Consider the following 13,535-nt stretch of genomic DNA (forward strand, 5'->3'; position numbering starts at 1 on the left):
ATCTACCAAAATCTCCTAAGAACTACTCTTCCTCTCGAAAACTCCCTCCCTCTTCCCAAAAGAAAAACTTAGAGCCCGTATACACTCTTGAGGATTCTATTCCCTTATAGAAAATACGGAGGTCTCACTTATGGTGGTGTCTTGGTTTTGGTTTGAATTTCGAAGAAGGTTCGTGATCGGATCAAGGAGGGATTCCGTGAAAAAGGTTTTGGCTTCAAGGGTAAGCCGACTTTTTTATCCAAACTCATCTTCTTCCTTTATTGCATGCTGTAATTTTATGATAATGCATGATGTTTTATATTTTGTAATTTTTCAATTCTATGAAAAACGAAATTGGGACGATCCCACTTTCGCTGCAGACCTCGAAGTTCCTTCATGTAGATGATATTCTTTTTGCCGCTAGTGATCGTGGGTTATTGCATGATTTTAAGGATTATCTTTCTAGCAACTTTGAGATGAAGGATATGGGTGAAGCTTCCTATGTGATCAAAATAGAAATATTTCGAGATAGATCATAAGATGTTTTGGGCTGTCTCAAGATACTTACATCAACAAAGTTTTAGAAAGATTTAAGATGGAATCATATACACCTAGTCTAGTTCCCATCCATAAAAGGGGACAAATTCAATCTATCCTAGTGTCCCGAGAATGATTTGGAGCATAAAAAATGGATAATATCCTTTATGCTTCTTTAAGTCGGGAGTTTGGTGTATGCTCAAAACCTGTACTAGACTAGATATAAGCTTTGTGGTCAGTATGTTGGGTCATTATCAATCAAATCCCTGACTATTTCGTTGGAGAGCTACAATGAAGGTTTTAAGGTACTTGCAAGGAACTAAAGATCACATGCTCACACATAAAAGAACTAGTAACCTTAAGGTTGTTGGTTACTTGGACTCAGATTATACCGAATGTTCGAATACCCGAAAGTCCACATTTGGCTATGTATTCCTTCTAGCTGATGGAGCTATCTCATGAAAGAGTAGTAAATAGTTTATCAATGCTACTTCCACTATAGAGACTGAATTTGTTGCATGCTTTGAAGCTACAGTTCAATCATTGTGGCTGCGCAATTTTATTGGTGGTTTAGGCATCATTGGTACCATTTCTAAACCAATGAGGATATATTGTGATAAGTCAACAACTGTATTCTTCTCTAAGAACGATAAATACTCCAAGGGTGCCAAACATATAGATTTAAAGTATCTAATTGTTAAATAATATGTGCAAATTCAAAGAGTTCAAATAGTGCACATAGGCACCAATGATAAGATTGCGGATCCGTTGACCAAAGAACTAGCTCCTAAGACATTTATTGGTCATGTTAGTGAAACAGGAGTAGTCACGAAGTCTTTGTATAGTGGATGATTAGTCATAAATGTATGAACTTATGTTTAACACATTTATGTTTATTTGAAACTCTAGATATCGATGTTCATTTGAATTTTGCTTATCTATGAATCATATTTCAGCTATGCATATTTTGTTATGATTATAGATGTTGGGTCTTATTTTAAGACATTGTGGGATAAGATATTTTGGGTATTTATCTTATCGAATTGTGACTGTTTGAATTGAATTGACTTGTGATATATGGAAGGAATCGAGACGTTTGTTAGGCTCGTGCCCATGAGGATTTGGTTGGTCTAGTTCTTACGAAGTTGTGACTTGTATATTACATTATTTAAGTTAGCTCAAATTTTGTTAGTATGTTGTATACTTGTCATATATGAATCAAGTGAGAGAATGATAGAAATTATTTTTATTTCTAATATTGACTCATATAATTTAAGTAATTGATAATTGTTATTATTGTACACACAACGATGATTAGTGTAATATTGAAGAGACAATTATCAGATGTACATCACTTCGTCCTATACTGTGAAATTTATAAGTTATCATGAGTAGGGGTGGAAATGATTCAGTTCGGTTCAGTTTAGTGGTCTAACCGAACCGAACCGAATTTTTTAATATGTGAAACCTGTGGTTCGGTTCAGTTTCAAATTCGGTTTTGGCATTTTTAAAAAATTCATGTTATGTTTTTTTTCTTAATTAAAAAATGGTTCGGTTCGATTCGGTTTTAAATTCGATTTTGTTCTTTAAATTGAAAACTGTTCGGTTTTACTCTTTTTTTAAATAAATAAATAAATAAATATATATATATATATATATATATATATATGTATTAGTTAAAAAGGGTTCGGTTCGGTTTTAAATTCAGTTTTCGAAAGTGAAATCAAACCGAACCAAGTTAGGTTTCAAAATTTCTTTAAACCGGATCGAACCACATTTTTTGGTTTCATTGAGTTTTCAGTTCGGTTCGGTTCGGTTTAGTTTTTAGAAGCGGTTCAATTTTTGCGATTTGAATGACCACCCCTAATCATGGGTAGTTATTCATGCAATGGGAAGTTGGTAGTTACCCAAATGTGGGTAGTTATCCATGTAGTGGGAAATTGCCTATCTATACGTGGTAGACATTTCTTCTATGGTAACTCACTCAATCTTTGCGTGGTTTTGATTAAAAAAATAATAACCCATTCTCTGTCAGTCAAGGTTTAATTCGTTAAATTAAACAAGTCCTTACGTCATCAAAGGGCGAATTGAAGCACAGACAATATTGAGATTGGTGTTGGTGGCCGAGAGAATCGTCGTCGCCCACAACCTCTAGCCTAAACAAATAATATTTCTAAATTCACTGAACTACTACTTATACTACTAGGTAGTACAAGTGGCAAGTATGGGGTCAAACCACAGAGAGACCAAGAATTAAATCTCTCATATGTTAAATTTGATTGTGGAAAGTAATAAAAACAATTTTGGTTTTGGAAAAAATAAAAACATGCAAGAAATTAAATTGCAAAGGATAAATGTAATCTAGGATTGGAGTCTATCTAATTTCTTGAGTATGGGGAGAAATCTATGTAATTTCTATCATGGAGTTCTTTAATTAAAAGACATTCCATTCTATGCATGCACAACTACTTAATCAATTTGATTTAACTAGTCTCTACAAAGGCCGACAACTAAATAAAACTAAATCAATCAAGAGTCCTAAGCATTAATTATGGTTGGAAAAGTCATTCCCTAATTAAACTGTATGCTCTTAGTTCAATTGGGTTCGATAGCGTCTATATAGAAAAAAAGTTCATATGCATGAAGATTTGAGGATTCAATTATGTTAACTAATTGATTGGATGACCTAATTTAGTTAATCAAATTATACTTTGAAATCAGGTTGAACATGCATTACTAAGATTCTAGTTTAACTTATAAATCAAAGCATTCACATTCAATCCTATGCTACCGGGGTAAATACAAGCATAGAGGAACACAAGGAAATGCGCAAGCTTAAAATTAACTAATAAAGACATGAAATTACGACAGGATCATCAATCCAAAACATAAATTCAAATCTAAATTAGATCAAGATTCAAAGAAAACATAGAGTTAAAGTAAAGAATTCTCAAGAAATTAAACATAGAACCTTTTACTCAAAAAAATTAGATAGAATTACCTCATAAATTCATAGACAAATTCAAGTTAAAGATCTGATCCACATAAAATAAAATAAATATCTAACCTAAAGATGGTGAAAAGATAAAGGAAAAGGAAGAACTAGAAGCCACTCCTCAGCCTCCATCAAAATTGGCATCCCCACTTTGACCTAAATTGAAGAAAAATATGTATAGAAATTAGGTACAACGTTGCAATGCTCTTGAGAGCGTTGAAACTCTCTTGTTGACGCAATCCCATAGTGTTGGAGTAGCATTGAGGCACTTGGCATGACACTACCTTACGCGCGCGCAATGGAGGCATTCCATCTGTAGGATTGCAATGCTCTTGGGTAGCATTGCAAGCTGCCCTTCATTCACGCATTCCACTTTTCAGCGTTGCATGGGAGCGGTGAGTGAGGGTTGCAATGCTCCAATCAGTGGCAAACTCGTAATTTTTGGGCCTTTTTCCTATTTGGTGCATCCAACCTCTAAATTAGCTCATTTCTCGAATTTTTTTCCTAATTGGTTTCCTTGCCTCCCGAGATGAATTCACCTACAAAATAAGACCAACATTAAAAATCCATTTACGAGCCTAAATTAAGCTAGGAATTATAGCTATTTTTTAGAGCTATCAACTAAAGAACATTGATTTAAATAATTTCGGATATTCATCATGGAATCACGGAGTTGAAGGAATTGGATTCCTCGAGGAAGTGTGTGAACGTCGTGTAATAGATATCAATTTTGAAAACAAAAAAATTCAAAGAAATAAACAGAGACAAACAATTAACCTATAAGCACGCTTTTCATATAGAGGGGAAGAGGAAGAAAAGAACTCACCCTTGTAAAAACATTTCTTCAAGATCTTTCCTTTCCTCTATCTAAGTAGCAACTTTTATTTCACTCGAACAATGGAAACAACAACCAAACACCCTTGGACATTACCACTTGAACACCTTGTTATTCTCAGGAAACAAGGAGTGATGTGTGGGCTCTTTCTTAGTTTTTGTTCGAGAGAATGTGTAAAGGGGAGAGAGAAATCTTTTGGGGAGAATTGGGAGAGTCGTTATTGTGTCTATGTCACACACACTTTCTGTTTCAAAAAGCAAATAAGAAAATAGTGAGGTAGAGGGAGGTATAATAACTCTCTCTCATGTACAGCAAAATAACTCCCTTGTAATATAGAGTTATGAAATATTATATTATTAATTAAAATATAATATTTATATTTATATTTATATAATATAGTTAATTAACTAATTAATAAACCATATAGTGTGCATTATAATCATATTAAAATGCAATTTTCCCTCATAGCCTACAGTTTTATATGAATCATATTCATAATAAATTTTAACTTATAGTATTTATATAAATCTTATTCATATAAATAATATTTTAATCTCATTCAAATATTAATCTCTCACGTATTTTATAGTTTTAAATTATAAATCATTTTCATAATTAACTATATATTATAATGTATCAATATACATTGTACTTTATTTTAATCATATTAATCTAATTAATAGCTTAAATTCCCTTATATAATTTGAACAATTCAAATTATTCCAAAAATAATTATTCATTATTTATTTTATCCTTTGTGAGTTAACAAGGAGACCCCATGGACCTACAGATTAGAAGCTCCAATGGCACAATATTAATTAATTAAACTCTTTAATTAAATTAATCAACATTCATTGACTGTCGATCATTCCCCTAAAGACTGACAGTTTCACTCTTCGCACTGTAGATATATTTTTGTGTCCACAAATATAACCAATAGACAGTAAGTTGACCTTTCACTAATTACTCATAACTATCTGGGTCAAACTATCATTTTACCCCTATAGTTATATCTAACTTCTTAAGTATCACCAATCCCTCTAATGAATAAACAATTTATAGTCCAACTATAAACAACCCTTCTTTGTCCAATGAGAGGTGAGGTATCATTGTTCAAGACTCAGAAACAGCTATTAAGGAAGCAATTCATCTACTTTCCCTAAAGATGGGAATGAGCAAATTTCATCTTGTGTAATTGTATTTCCAACTCCCCATTCGAACAAATACCCAAAATAGTAGGTTTATTGAGTCAACAAAAGTGGCCAATCTCGCCCATACATATCAAATGACTTCCCTTATAGACAGAAGCTCACAATTCACTTAGGATTAAGGTCAAGTCACCTATGGCCATCCTAGTGAAATGTTAATCTCTTCATGTAATAATCTTATAAAGAGAAACCAATCATTTCGCGGCCCGGTCACTAATCTCCATATGAACGATATGGATCATACCGTTTGTAACTCTTACAACTCTTATAACATTTACACAATGGGGTGTATCCGCAGTGTCACCAGGATAAGACACCTACCTTATCCATATACTGTAGACCTTTTAGATTATTACTTAAACACGGTCCACTTGTACGTTTATTACATAGAGTTCAAACTACATTGAATAACGTTGGATTTTAGTTTATTGGATTAAGTAAATGCAATCTAAATGTAAAAAAAAAAAAAAAAACTTCTTATTTTATTAAATAAATAATTTGTATTTACAAATAACAAACCACGAGATCCATGATATTTAGGACACTAAATCCAATAGGAGTAAGTGTTCATTCCTTTATCATATGTATCTTGATTGATTAATTATCCTATTAGAATCCATTGATGATAATCGCTTCTGCATTTGAGTCTAATTGATGCTAACACTTACGTCTAATGAAATTCTACACTTTTTTAATTTATATCTAGTACATTGGCGAATTTTTAAAAATGTCAAATACACTAAGGACCTAATAGATACAAATTAAAAAAAAATTAATGAGGGTTAAATTGTGAATTTGATCCATATAGTTTGGAGAAAGCTATAATTTAGTCCTATGTCTTGATAAAACCTTCATAAAATAGTCTCTATGGTGATGTTTGTTTATAAAAAATTTTATCATACCATAGAGATTATTTTTTAGATTTTATCAAACTGTATAAATTTTAACTTTTAAATCCAAAAAAACTAAATTCTAACTTTTTCCAAAAGACCAAATTTGTTATTTAACCTAATCTATTGGACAAAAAATTGAAAGCTTAAGCACATATTAACTTTTTAAATTCAGGGATCTAGAGAAGACAAATTTAAAAGCTTCAAGATCTATTGTTGAATGAGAAGTTTTGGACCAATCAAAAATCGCCACGTCATATACTAAATTAATGAGGAAACTCCAAATCATCAAATTTGGGATCAATTAGGAGTTGACATGCGTCCCAAATTGAAGTTGAAGACCAATTTCGATGATGCCACGTATTTTCATCACAAATGTTGGATTGAGTAAAATTAATTTGGCCTAATTTTATATTATAATCTAAGCTATAGTCCAGTTAAACCCGAAAATGGGCTTAATTTGGCCTAAAGGCCAGACCAACGAACCAACTGAACCCAAGTTCACTTAATTGGTCCCAAAGGTCAGGCCCATGGAACACCTAAGCCCATGTCCAATTAATTGATCCCTAAGGTTAGGCCTATGGATCAAGCACGCCCAAGTTCAATTAATTGGGCCCAAAGGTCAGGCCCATTGACCCACCATGCCCAAGTCCAATTAATTGTGCTTAAAGATCAGACCCATGGATCAGCCAAGCCCAAGTTTAAGAAGCCCACCAGAGAGCCCTATAAATAGAGGAGCTCTCTTCATTTTTAAGGGTTAGCAATTCTACATTTCAGATAGCCTAGAGAGAATTCATCAACAACTAGAAGACTCCTAGACGCCTGAAGATGCACACTCCTTGAAGACACAATTCTCCTGAAGATACAAAGACTCTTCCAAGACTTCGACTTCAAGAACGTCATACGCTTTGCTTCTTGTTGAATATGGAAAATCTCCTCCTACCTTGTACATATGATTTTATTCCCTATAATTAGGTTTTATTTTTATTCTTACCATATGTATAATTTTTTACTGTTATAGGATTTTCCGTACTTAGCTATCATAGTTGTATATATAAGGGGTGCTCCCTCTTGTAAAATCATCACAAGAAATAAAAGAAAGAGTTATGTATTACAACATGGTATCAGAGCCATCTATTTGAATCTTTTCTATTGGTTTCACATCCAAAACCCTAGAAAAAGAAAAGAAAAGAAAAGAAAAAAAAACAGAACATTGAAATCTCAAACATACCGTTTTCCTTGAAGCAGTGCATCAGATTCCTTGGAGCTTCACGTCCGAATCAAATTCGTACTCCAACTCTCACGAACGGCCGGTACTAATCGAAGCATTCTCGGCCGAAAACACATTCTTCGATCGACGACCAAAAGCTCATTCATCAACCGAAAGTCGTCAACTGTGGCTCAAAGTTATCGATCGTGGGTGTCGATTCTCGTAAGCATCATCTTCGATCTTGGGTGGCCGCTGATCGTGGATGCAGAGTGGTGATCGACTGCTGAACCAGGTTGATAAATATCGTGGGTCGGATCCTGTTAAGGAAGATCATGACGAGTCGAGCAATTTTTAAACCTAATCGGGTCGGTAAGTTTTGGTTAACCTATCAGGTCGGGTCTGGAGCATTTTTTGGGTCTGGAGCAGCTCTTTGAAACGGGGTCTGGGGCAACATTTTTAGGGTTTTTTGTTAACCTAATCAGGTCGTTAAACTGGGTCTGGAGCATTTTTTGAACCCAATTGAAGCCGGGTCTGGAGCGGGTTTTTTGTCAGAAATCGGGCCTGGAGAGTTTTTTTTTATAAGTTTTCCTTTTTTCCCCCCTATTTCATCCTTAGTTTCTTGTTTGCCAATCATCTAATTTTCTATGGCATCCATAAATTCTAACAATATTGAAGGGACCATTCTTCCAATCACTAATCACAAATTAAATGGAAGGAATTATCTACATTGGTCACAATCAGTCATAATGTTCATATATGGAAAAGGAAAGGAAGACTACCTGTCAAGCAAAAATCCTATCCCAGACCAAACTAATCAAAGATAAAAGACATGGAAAGCAGAAAATAATATGGTTATGTCATGGCTAATCAACTCCATGACGATAGAGATTGGTGAAGGATTTTTACTCTTTTCAACTGCAAGCGAAATTTGGTAAGCAACCTGTGAAACTTATTCTGACCAAGAAAATACTGCAGAGTCATTTGAAATTGAAGGAAAAATCCATGAGCTATGACAAGGGATATGCAAGTCACTCACTATTTCACTCAATTATCTCGCCTTTGGCAACAACTGGATGTTTTTGAAAGCCAAAGTGGGAGTGCACTGCAGATGAAGCTACATTCAAAAAGATAGTTGAAAAGAAACAAGTGTTCAAATTCCTGCTTGGCCTTCATAAAGAACTCGATGAGGTATGTGGTAGAATCTTAGCTATTAAACCATTACCTAACATCAGAGAAGTGTTTGCAGAAGTACGAAGAGAAAAAAGTAGGAAGAAACTAATGTTAGGAGTGATTGCAAGTTCTGAATCTGAAGGATCAGCCTTACTTGCTTGAAACCTTGGTTATGAGGTACGTACAAATACTCATGATAACCGTTACAATCAAAACCAGAACTACACAGGAACTCAAAATCGACAACGAAAACTAAGACCATGGTGTGAACATTGTAAAAAACCAGGACATACTAAAGAAGTGTGTTGGGATTATGAGACCCATAACCCATTTTCCCCTATTAGCATAAAATAAAGAGGAATTAAATCCTAGGGTAAGAGTAGGAAGGACCCTAAGGGATAAAAAGGGATGGAATACTCTGGAATTTAAACCCTAAATGGTGAAAATATGGTTAAGTGAAATCTTACTACAAAATTGACGAAGTGTTTAGGTGTGTTTATGCGGTGGCCTTAAGGTCTTGGGAAAAGGGAGAAGTGTAGATAGAGTAACACATGCCTTGGAGGTTAGATTAACGGTTTAGGCAAAGGATGCGTTGAAGGGTGGCAGGTGATTGAAGGAAGGCAGCCAAGGGTGAGGCATTGGGATGGCACGAGGGCTGGAGGGAGCCATGCATCGAGCAGGCTTGGTCAAACGCCCAACCATGTGTCGAAACGCCTCGGGCAAATGCCCAACCATGCGTCGAAGCGCCTCGGCCAAACTTCCTAACCATGCGTCGAAGTGCCTTGGCCAAACTACCCAGCGATGTGTCGATGGGAGCGCCCATGCGTCGAGCGGCCGAGCGAGCCCTGCGAATCTGTAGCCAGCACCAGTTTTGGAGGAAGCATACAAACCCAACGAATCTGTAGCCAGCACCAGAAGGTCGTGGTGTTCGAATTGCAAAAGGTATCACTTTGGGCGCTGCTACGGAGGTGCAAATGTATGCTACAGCTATAGAGAGGTTGGTCACTATAGACGAAACTGTCCCCAGTTAGGAAAAGAGGACTCCGTAAAGGGAAAAGCCCCCGCAGAGTAAATAGATGTGTATTATTTTTCTGTTATAAATGTTATATAGAAACTTTCTCTTTGTAAATATGTTATTGTGATTAATAAATATTTGTTAACAAAACTTGTTGTTTGATGAAATGTGTGATAGCTAGATGGGATCAAGTCAGGAACGAAACCCATTGTGCGAGAGATGTGGGAGTTATCACCCTGAGGAGTGCTTAAAAGGGATAGATAAATGTTACATTTGTCGGCAGGTAGGGCATAAAGGAAAGCAATGTCCAGAGTTCCAACGTTTTCTCAATCATCGAGACCTAACTCTTGATGCAACCAGAGATTTTCCCTACCGTAGGTGCCATAGGAACCACCGGAGAGACCAAGAGGGGAGAGAGGGATTGTGCCTGAAATGTGACCAGCCCGACCACCAGTGCAAGGATTGCCCAACCAATAACCCTGCTAGTAGCTCAGGAGAAAATAAACCATGGAAGGACTACTGTTATTAAGGGGAGGGGTACTCGGGGAAGGAAATGATGTACATTTTGAATAAAATAGGGTGATGTAATAAGAATGTAACACGTACAGTAAATAAATAAAAAGAATGTTTGTTTTGTTGCCTTAAATTTCGAGGGCGAAATTTTTTTAAGGGGAGGATAAATGTGAGACCCAGAACCCATTTTCCCCTATTAGCATAAAATAAAGAGAAATTAAATCCTAGGGTAAGAGTAGGAAGGACCCTAAAGGATAAAAAGGGATGGAATACTCTGGAATTTAAACCCTAAGTGGTGAAGATGTGGTTAAGTGAATTCCTACTACAAAATTGACTAAGTGTTTAGGTGTGTTTATGCGGTGGCCTTAAGGTCTAGGGCAAAGGGAGAAGTGTAATGAGAGTAACACATGCCTTGGAGGTTAGATCAACGTGTTAGGCAAAGGATGTGTTGAAGGGTGGTAGGCGGTTGAAGGAAGGCAACCGAGGGTGAGGCATTGGGATGGCACGAGGGTTGGAGGGAGCCATGCGTTGAAGCGCCTTGGCCAAATGCCTAACCATGCGTCGAAGCGCCTCGGCCAAACTGCCCAGCCATGCGTCAAAGCGCCTCAGCCAAACTACCTAGCCATGCGTTGAAGCGCCTTGGCCAAACAGCCTAGCGATGCATCGATGGGAGCGCTCATGTGTCGAGCAGCCGAGCAAGCCCTGCGAGCGATGCCAAGCTGTCGTGCCAAGCGATGCATTGATGGAAGTGGCCATGCTTCGAGCGGCCGCGCGAACGATGCGTCGATGGCAGTGCCCATGCGTCGAGCGGAAGAGCAAGCCCTGTTGAGCGATGCGTTGATGCCAAGCTATCGTGCCGAGCGATGCGTTGATGCCAAGCTGCTGGCCAAGTGCCCATGCCATGCGACCCATATGAGCCATGCGTTGATGCTAAGCCATGCGTTGGAATCGTGTGACCTTGCGATGCGTTGGAGGTTGGTGATGGCTTGCACGAGGGATACAATGGACATAGACCATGTGATAGACTAGGTTGGACGCATGGTGTTGGCTCTTGCGATGGTTAAGGGTTGCGATGGTGCTATGTTGGAAATTAAGGGAAACTAAGGATTGTTATGCGTTGGAATCATACCATGCGTCGAGGACCTACTATGCATTCTGAGTACATTATGCGTTGACACCTTAGGCTAGTTGTAGGCATTGAGAATCACCCTAGTGAATGCATATTGAAGGGAGTGAATGCATAAGAAGGCTGAGCTCATAAGGAAGACGTCATCCTAACATATGGCTCATTGAGAAGAAACCTTCAGACTTAAGGATTTGAGGTGGAGGCTTGAGAAGACATGCAAATTTGGTCTCATGCGTTGGCATTGTAGAAGAAACACATCCAACACTTGCATGGATCAAACCTTGCATTGGTAGACACCTCAAGCAAGAGGTGGAAGGGGCTATAGGTTGGCAATCTTTAAGAGTAACACATGGAGGAGGAGGTGTCGATCTTGGAAGGCTTTTGGATGCCTATAAAAGGAAGGACGCCCCACTTCAACCTACACACCAAGTCATTTCTCAAAGAGCACAAAGAGGGGAAAAATAAAAAGAGAGAAAAATTAAGTGTGGGTCAGAGATACCAGCAAGGACGGAGAGAAGGCAAACTGTCTGGACAGCCACGAAAGGCCAACTTCAAACCACTAGCTCTCCCAAACCACTCGTGCGAATCAGGTGATTCTTAGACCAAAAGTTTCTAAATTAAGTCTAGTGTGTGGGTTGCCTCAGCAAAATGCTAACTCTAAGGCTGTCAAAATTAAGAAAAACCGAGAGATACTCACCTGAAAGAAGACAACCGAGCCAGGAAGAGTAAATTTGATATTCAGAGCTTTTGCCAAGGAATTTGGAAGCGAAACTTTAAGGTATTGTAGTTAAGACATTTTCACACATTTTTTAAGAAGAAATTGTCTTGAGATAAGGCTCGAAAGTGATAGTAATCTAAGCTTCAAAACTGAATAGGATCCAACGGTAGAATTAGGGAAACCAGGTGAACTGTGTGGAAAGTTCTCCATAACTTCACTGTGAGTGGTTAATTCTTCCCTTGTTATTTTGAGCATATTGTAAATTAATATGTTGTAGGTTATGTATGATGATTAGGATGGTCAGGGGGTCTAAGGACCTAGAACCTGAGCCCAGAATAAATCCTTACAGGATGGTCAGGAGACCGAGGAGTCTAGTGCCTGAGAATGTGGGATAAAGAATCCTTGAAGTGGGGACGAGCCTAGTTTCTGAGCCCATGATAGGAGGAGCTATGTGCACATAGGCTGGTATTATTGTTATGATATTGTATGTTAAACATCTACTGTGTGTGTAGGTGGATTTGTGAAAGCTTCATGCTTTGTTAAAGGTTCATTTGGAAACCTCATGTTTGTTGTGGAAGATTTATATTTGTGTTACCACTCACTGAGCTTTGTAAAAGCTCATGGTTTGTCTCTATGTTTACCTTGCAAGTAGCTAACGAGTCCAGGTTGCGGTATTGGTTAAGGTCTGCCACAAGTTGAAAAATAGCTGTAAATAAGACTGATTATCGGGATAGGGTTTCCATATGTATTTTATAATTTGAACTTGTAAAACGGTTTCTATTAAAAGCATGTAATATTTTTCCACTATGAATATACTAAAAGAAACTAGTAGTTGAGCTAAAGTAGTAACAGATTATATCACTCCTCACTGCAGGCTCAGGAGCACGGGCTCAGGGCGGGTGTGACAGGGATATTCATGGAAAACCTCCAGAATGGAAGCCCAACAAAGGTGTAGGAGACAGACGTGGAAATGCCTATCAAGCAAGTACATCATCAGAAGGTAACATCAACCCTGAATATGTTTACTAAGGAGCAGTTGGTCCTACTTCAAAAATTATTCAGCCAATCGAAACCTACTAAAAAAACATTAGAAACCAGCATAGCAACAATGGCATAAGCAGGTAACTTTATTTGGGCCCTTAATGCAACCAAAGAAAATCGTAGTACTTGATTATTGACTCTGGTGCATCAGATCACATGACAGGTGACATCTCACTTTTAACTAACTACACACACTGTAATAGTCAAATTACTGTAAAGATTGCTGATGGTACCTATTCTAAAATAATGGGAATTGGCAGTGTGTTTGTATCGAAAGATCTAGTATTAGAGAATGTGT

The sequence above is a fragment of the Benincasa hispida genome, chromosome 3, assembly GCF_027475165.1.
Source record: "Benincasa hispida cultivar pf3 chromosome 3, pf3_genome.v1.1, whole genome shotgun sequence".
Taxonomy (NCBI): domain Eukaryota; kingdom Viridiplantae; phylum Streptophyta; class Magnoliopsida; order Cucurbitales; family Cucurbitaceae; genus Benincasa; species Benincasa hispida.